Raw genomic sequence first — 8487 nt, forward strand, 5'->3', positions numbered from 1 at the left:
TGCTTCCAAATATGCGTAACATTTGTATATGCACATATATATGTAAGCCAACTTTTGTATATGCTTGCTTCTATATCTACGTGCATGTATAAAACTTGTGCATATACAAAATTTGTGAATATACGGAAGACATCTTCCGAAAATGCACACTTCCATATATATGTGTATATATAGAAACTACACATATACAAAAGTTTCCATATATGCACATTTCCATATATATATGTGCATATACAGAATCCACACATATGAAGAAGTCATCTTTTCTATATGTGTAGATTTTATATATGCAAACACACACACACATATATATGGAACCGTACATATACAAAAAATTGCTTCCATATATGCGCAACTTCAGTATATGGCTTATGTATATGTGCATCTTCTATAACATAGATATAGAAATGTGCATATATGGAATATCACTTCTGTATATGCGCAACTTCTGTATATGTAGATATATATGGAAGTCATCTTCCATATATGCACAATTCCATATCTATGTGCATATAGAGAAGTTTTGCATATATAGAAGTTGTGAATATATATATATATATATAAGCGCGTGTGTGTGTGTGTGTGTGTGTGTGTGTGCAGAAGTTACACATATATGGAAACAATCTTCCATATATGCACAGTTCCATAGCTATGTTATAGAAGATGCACGTATACTGAAGTTGCACATATACGGAAATAATATTCCATATATGCATAAATTTGATCTATTCATACAAAAAGATTACTCGCAGATCTAAAATCTATATACTGTGCATAAATCAATGTACCTTAAATGTAATTAACTATAACTGCATTCAACTATGAATTTTGATCTTATCTTTATTGCGCAACACAAAAGTATATAATAATCGCAAAAATATTCTTTATTAACTTCATATCTTCAGAGTTACAATCTTCTTTCCCTACACACACAGTTGCAGACTTACTAAAGTCTCCACGCACACAGTTGCACGAGCCTACCCCTTCGCTCTAATATAGAAAGATATGACAATACCGGCTTAAACGATCAAAAAATGATGACTGCCTCTGACTTACTAAGACAACCCGTTATATATATATTTTCCCTTACAATACGATGGTCTGCAAACCATGGGACGACTCAAAACATTCAAATTAATCCCATCTCTTTAAAAAATATTGGGCTTTAACTTGCCCTAAATCCCCTGTGACTCCTAAAACACTATGTGAAGTGCTTTCCGCTCTCAAAATGTGGGTTATTTACAAAACTTTGACCTAGGGGGACCCTACCCAACAGGCCCCCAACCCAAAGACGTGACTCGTCCCGAGTCACTCAGCTGGTACATCCTGAATATTTTCTTTGAGACCGCTATATGCATCCTTCAAAGTTTAAAGTGTCTTTGCGCACTGCATGGCGGCTTGTCGTACTTCCTCTACTATATTTTCTATCGTCGGCCCTGTTGTTGTCAGACCGATGGTTCTTTGCATATACCTTAGGTTCTTCATTTTTCTCTCCATTGTCTGTGAAAGTTGAATGGCTTCCTCGGCCCATGGTTGTGTCCATGTTGAAATGATCTTCTCTTTTCATCGTAGCTCATCAATCTATCCTTGCAAAATTTTTCCCTCCTGGAGACGGGAAAAGCGATGCGCAGGTGCTAAGGCCCGCATTGTCACTTTGATCTCGTCACACTTTTTCTGCATATCACGGATCTCTTCCTGTATCTTCTATACATGTGGGTCCTCCTCCAACGACGTCCATATCTCTATAATGTCTTCAAAGATCTAACTACATTCCTTGACTGTAGTCGCTATATCTTCCATAGCAACCTTGATGTCCATTGCACATTGTTCATGAACCTCTAGCGGAGTTGTCGGCTGCAGCCTCATCTACAACTCTGCAATCTTCATTTCTAGCTCGAATTTGAATCTTTCAACTTGCGCTTTTTATTCTTTAACTGCTGCCACAAGCTTCTGAAGCTTATCCTTTGGTGCTGCCTGTTGGGTCCCTATAATACTAGTGATTACCCCATTACTATTGTAGTTATACCCCTTATTTATATTGTTGTGCCCCTATTACCCCCATATTGTTATTTCTGTGCCCATAGAATCCCTCTATTGTTATTTTTGTGGCTTTATATTATTATTGTTAGGTCGGCTGGATTATATTGTGACTCCTTAGACTCCTATATATAGAAAGGAGGTTTTGTCATTTGTATCATCCAAGAATTGTTCATTTATGTAATGTAAAGGAGGTTGCCCCCTCGAAGAGGCTGAATTCTAAGGCGTTGATCTTTCTTTTCTATCTTTTCTTGAGCTGGTTTCATAACATTTGGTATCAGAGCTTTGGATTCTAGGGTTTCGCTGCTCCAAACATGTCATCATGGAATTTTCGCTATAACTTTTTTTCTGTGACATTTCAGAAGTCTAAAAAAAAACCCATTTGAGAAGAAATCACGCTGAACCTTGGGTCCAAATTTCAGATCTTTTCACGCGATATTTGCGGAGATATGATCTAAGGAAGTTGGTGTTTTTGCAGACTCCTGAATTACATTCAAAACAGGTGACCTAGGGAAAATCGTCATAACTTTCTCTCTGGGGATCGGATTGAAATTTCGTAAGAAGGTACAGAAAGAGGACGGACTGTAGTTTCTTGTATATCGTTTTCAGAACCAAAGGTCAAAAATTGTACACGTGGAACTTCATACAAGTTCACTCTTCTGGAAAGGTCTATAATCAAGTCATCTTGGGAGATTGTGCATAACTCTTTCTTGGAGAATCCAATTTGGATAAGGCTGGTGGCATTGGAAAGAGGACACAGAGAGCTACTACAGGTCAAAACTTTAGAACTAGATGATTGGAAAGTACAAAGATACATCAGAGGCAATATCAAGCTCCTACAAAGTGAAAAAAGGTGTGTAGATTTTTTTAAATTTTTGCTTAAGCTTGGTTTGAAAATTTATTTTGAAGGAATTCAAAGGGCATAGTAGAGCATTATTATCGGTAACTGATGCCCCGGGGAAATAAAATGCAAACACCTAGTAAGGAACCTGAAAGCTCTAGCATGACTCATGAAGAAGAGGAAGAAATGCAACATGATATATCAAAATTACAAGACCAAGTGCAACAACTGTCCCTTGCACAAAAAGGAACAAAATCTAAGATGGATGGTTTAAAGAAAGATGTAGAAGCTAAGATGGATGGTTTAAAGAAAGGTGTAGAAGCTAAGATGGACTGTTTAAAGAAAGGCGTAGAAGCTAAGATGGATGGCATGGAAGCTAAGGTGAATGGCATGGACGCTAAAATTGATGGCATGGATGATAAGATGGAAGAATTGAAGATAAATATGAATAAGTTGCTACAAGAAATGGTCACTAAGGGTGAAAGAGTACTAAAGGAAACTCATGATGAGAACAAAAGAAATGTTAATCATGATTCCATAGACTCTAATGTTGGATCGAAGACTCACCATGTTCCAAAAATCGATATGAGGAAGTTTGATGGCAAGGATCCCGCCACATGGATATTACAGATGGAGCAATTCTTCGATCTCAATAATGTGCAAAACACACAAAAGGTACGTATGGCAACTTTATATTTGGAACCAAATCAGTTTGTATGGTATCAATGGCTTTGTTCTCGTAAACAATTTATCACTTGGGCAATTTTTACGGAAGAATTGATAGCACATTATGAGGATACAAAAAGCAACACTTTTTTTAGCCAATTGATAAGTCTCAAACAAAAGGGTTCAATAATGGAGCACATTGAGGAGTTCCAAAAATTGAACATAAGGGTAAAAGATATTCCAGAGGAGCATAGGATTGATGTGTTCATAGGGTCTTTAAAGGATAATATCCAACATGATGTGTGCCTTTGGGAACCTGATTCATTAGAGAAGGCATTCAGGTTAGCAAGAAAAATGGAAAGCAAAATTATGGCAACTAGGAAGCATACCATTCACAACTATAAAGACGGAAGTGTTGTTGCCCATAGTCTTCCACAACCTACAAGGTTGACACCACAACAATTGGAAGAAAAAAGAGCAAAAGGGCTTTGTTACAATTGTGATAGCAAATACACTAAAGGTCATAAGTGTGCTGAGAAGAAATTATTCTACATAGATTGTGAAGAGGAAGAAGAAAAGGAGCAAGAAAGGTCAAAAGAAGAGGATATATTCCAAGAACAAAGCCTAGATGAAGAACAAATAAATCCGACCATATCTTGTAATGCATTGGCGGGAATTACCACTCCTCAAACCATCAAGATAGAAGGACAAATCAAGAAGAAAAAGGTAATAGTGTTGATTGATTCAGGAAGCACCCACAATTTTATTCATTGTAGGGTAGCAAAAGAATTGAATTGCTTCCTATATCCAGCACCAGAGTGTCAAGTGATGATTGCAAATGGAGGAACAATAAATTGTTCTGGAAAGTGCCATAATATCAAGCTATCCATGGGAGAATATGTATTGACTAGCCCAATGCTTTCCATTCCAATGGGAGGTGCTGATGTTGTACTAGGAGTCCAATGGCTACAATCCTTGGGTACAATAGCTTTTAATTTTCAAGAACTTTTCATGAAATTTTCTGTGGAAGGAAAGGAAGTTGAATTAAGGGGTATTGCAGGGAAACCAGGAAAGATAATCAGCTCTAATGGCATGACAAAGCTTCTAAAAAAGGAGCAAAGAGGTGTAATTGCACAATTATGTTCGCTAGATGTTTCCACATTGGAATCATCTATTTCTCCAGATCTCCAAAAAGTCCTGGACAATCATTCCAAGGTATTTGAGACTCCCAAAGGTCTCCCACCTATGCGTGATCATGATCATGCTATTCATCTGATTCCAGGAAGTGTTCCTCCAAACATCAGGCCGTACAGATATCCATATGTCCAAAAAAGTGAAATTGAACGTATGGTTGCAGAAATGCTAGAGGCTGGTATAATTCAACCGAGTCAAAGTTCTTTCTCAGCTCCAGTAGTATTGGTGCACAAGAAGGATGGATCATGGCGCATGTGTCCAGATTATAGGGAGCTCAACAAGCTCACTATTAAAGATAAGTTCCCCATTCCTGTCATTGATGAATTACTGGATGAATTGCATGGATCAATTTACTTCACCAAGTTGGATCTTCGTTCGGGATATCATCAAATCAGAATGAAGATTGAAGACATTCCGAAAACGGCATTTAGAACTCATGAGGGTCATTATGAATTTTTGGTCATGCCTTTTGGCCTTACCAATGCACCTTCAACATTTCAAGGTTTGATGAATTCAATTTTCAAACCATTCCTTAGAAAATTTGTGTTAGTATTTTTTGATGATATACTAATCTACAACAAGTCTTGGAAGGATCATGTTGAACATGTTGACAAGGTGCTACAACTATTGGAGGAGAAACAATTATATGCAAAAAGATCCAAATGTTTCTTTGGAGTCCAGGAGGTGGAATATTTGGGTCATATTGTATCTCATGAAGGAGTTAAGGTAGACCCTAGCAAAATTAAAGCCATTAAGGAATGGAAAATCCCCACATCCATAAAGCATCTGCGAGGATTTCTTGGGTTGACAGGGTATTATCGCAAGTTTGTTAAGAATTATGGGAGAATAGCAGCACCTCTAACAACATTATTGAAGAAAGATTCATTTTCATGGACTCCGGAAGCAACAAAGGCCTTTAAACATCTTAAAGAGGCAATGTGCCAAGCACCGGTCTTAGCTACACCGGACTTCACAAAAACCTTTATTGTGGAATGTGATGCTTCAGGAAATGGAATTGGTGCTGTTCTAATGCAAGATGAAAGACCCATTGCTTTTGAAAGTCGTCCAATCAAGGGAAAGTTTTTAAGCAAAGCTATTTATGAGAAGGAAATGTTGGCAATACTCCATGCACTTAAGAAATGGCGACCCTACCTAATGGGAAGACACTTCAAGGTAAAAACGGATCATGATAGCCTTAAATACTTTTTAGAACAAAGATTATCCTCTGAAGAGCAACAAAAGTGGGTCACAAAGATGTTGGGTTATGACTTTGAAATCATCTACAAAAAGGGAAGCAAAATGTGGTGGCAGATGCACTCTCAAGAAAGGATGAGGATGTGGAAGCATTGTTGTGTGCCATTTCTATTATCCAACCAGATTGGATAAACGAAGCAAAGGAGGAATGGAAGAATGACGAAGAAGTGTGGGCACTTATTCGAAAGCTACAACAAGATTCCAGTACTTCTGATACATTTAGCTGGAAAAATGATTCGTTATGGTACAAAGATCGCTTATACCTCTGTAAGAATTCCCAGCTAAAACAAAAGATTCTTATGGAATTGCACACTTCTCCCTTAGGAGGGCACTCAGGATTTTTAAAAACTTACCACAGGGTTAAGAAGGAATTTTTTTGGGATGGCCTTAAATCAGATATTCAAAAGTTTGTGGCGGAATGTTTGGTTTGCCAACAAAATAAAGTTGAAACAATTAAGACACCGGGTCTATTACAACCTTTATCCATTCCAAGCCAACGTTGGGAGGAGGTTTCAATGGATTTTATCACAGGTTTACCCAAGTCTGAGGGAAAGAGTGTCATCATGGTGGTAGTTGACAGACTTACCAAGTATGCACACTTTTGTGCATTATCACATCCATTTAAAGCCAGTACAGTTTCTACTGCATTTATGGAAACAATTCAAAAGCTACATGGAAACCCAAAGATTATTGTAAGTGACAGAGATCCCATTTTCACTGGAAATTTTTGGACAGAATTATTTTCTTGTCTTGGTACTCAGTTAGCTCATAGCTCATCTTATCATCCTCAATCTGATGGGCAAACTGAGATAGTAAACAAATGTTTGGAAGGATATCTTCGTTGCTTTGTATATGATAAACAGACACAATGGGTCAAATGGTTGCCTCTGGCTGAATGGTGGTATAACACTTCCTTCCATACAACAACAAAAATGACCCCATTTATGGCACTTTATGGGTACCAACCACCATCAATCACATCATATTTAAGAGAAAATTCTAAGGTTCAGGCAGTGGAACATCACATCGAACATCAACAACAAGTCCTCCAACTCTTAAAGGATAACCTCGTGTTGGCACAAAATAGAATGAAACAACAGGCAAATCAACATCGCAGTGAAAGAAGTTTTGATGTAGGTGATTGGGTATTCCTACGGCTACAACCATATAAGAAAATGTCCCTAAAGCAAGCTAAGAAGGATAATAAATTATCACCAAAGTATTATGGTCCGTACAAGGTGTTGGAAAAGATTGGTACTATGGCATACAAATTGGAGCTTCCTGCAGCTTCTCGATTGCACCCAGTTTTCCATGTTTCATGTTTAAAGAAGGTTATAGGCGACAAGCTCCCAGTTCAAACAATATTGCCAGAACTTGACGAGGAAGGAAAAATTATATTGGAACCGGAAGCAGTCACAGAAACAAGAACTCGACAGCTACGAAATCGATCAATTTCAGAGTATCTTATCAAGTGGAAGAACTTATATGCTGAAGATTCCACATGGGAGGATGAGAATTTTATGCAGAAGTATCCAGAACTGCTCAAGCGTTGAGGACAACACATTTTTGAAGGAGAGGGGCATGTTGTGTCGCTATAATACTAGTGATTACCCCATTACTATTGTAGTTATACCCCTTATTTATATTGTTGTGCCCCTATTACCCCCATATTGTTATTTCTGTGCCCATAGAATCCCTCTATTGTTATTTTTGTGGCTTTGTATTATTATTGTTAGGTCGGCTGGATTATATTGTGACTCCTTAGACTCCTATATATAGAAAGGAGGTTTTTTCATTTGTATCATCCAAGAATTGTTCATTTATGTAATGTAAAGGAGGTTGCCCCCTCGAAGAGGCTGAATTCTAAGGCATTGATCTTTCCTTTCTATCTTTTCTTGAGCTGGTTTCATAACACTGCCTCTATTTGGATCTGGAGCTCTGGTAGCTCACTGCATGCTTTGGTGATGGTCGCTTCTAGTTGTTTCCTATGTGCAGTTTCCTCATCACGTTGTGTTATGTCAGGTATCTCAACATCTAGCCTTGCAACCTCACATTGTCGTTTTAATTCAAGGATCTTGATATTGCATGAATCTTCCTCGCCCTCTTCCACAGTGATATTATAGCATTCTATTGCATGATGCAACTGTGTGTTCCGTTAGGCTAGACCCAAGTCATTGGCTCCTTCGGTATCTAGAAAATTGCTACTCTGATTTCCTAAAGGGCATCATCTATACACTAAAAACCATCTTGAAAGCTAAAGGTTAACGGGAAGCTTTCCCTTAGACTGTAGCAGTTAGCAGTGTCATGGTGCAACTCCAATTCGATATACCAATTCATCGGTATCACATCTAGAGTATGGAAAAATATGTGGGGCATGCATAAAGAATATATAGGAGATTGGAAGGAGTATATCCATTTGATGAGGCTCAGGCTTGGTCATGCAAACACAAGGCTCGTAGAGAAATATAACGATAAAGATGATCCCTGATAACATT

This window comes from Pinus tabuliformis, chromosome 8 (genome assembly GCF_031772625.1).
Source record: "Pinus tabuliformis cultivar Carrire ecotype Pingquan chromosome 8, CPIR1, whole genome shotgun sequence".
In the NCBI taxonomy this organism is placed as follows: Eukaryota; Viridiplantae; Streptophyta; class Pinopsida; order Pinales; family Pinaceae; genus Pinus; species Pinus tabuliformis.